Source organism: Merops nubicus, unplaced genomic scaffold (assembly GCF_000691845.1).
Source record: "Merops nubicus isolate BGI_N331 unplaced genomic scaffold, ASM69184v1 scaffold18888, whole genome shotgun sequence".
Lineage (NCBI taxonomy): Eukaryota > Metazoa > Chordata > Aves > Coraciiformes > Meropidae > Merops > Merops nubicus.
In genome coordinates, this window is record NW_008626612.1 from 4644 (window position 1) to 4890 (window position 247).

A 247-nucleotide genomic window follows, 5' to 3' on the forward strand; every position below is an offset into this window, starting at 1 on the left:
GAGCAAATTCCTTTCTGAGCTGATAATGGCAGCAGCATATTGAATATCAAGCCCTCCTGAGGAAAATTTGCTTGCAACTAGGGAGATTCAGCCCAACAATCACACTGCAGAACTGCAGCTTCCTCAACTGCAGCAACACACAGCCTGAGCTGCTTCCCAGCTCTCACAGGCAGAATCTGCTGACAAGCAAAACCTTCACTTTTTTTTCTGTATTTAATCTCCATTTCTCATCCCCTCCTGCTCCTGC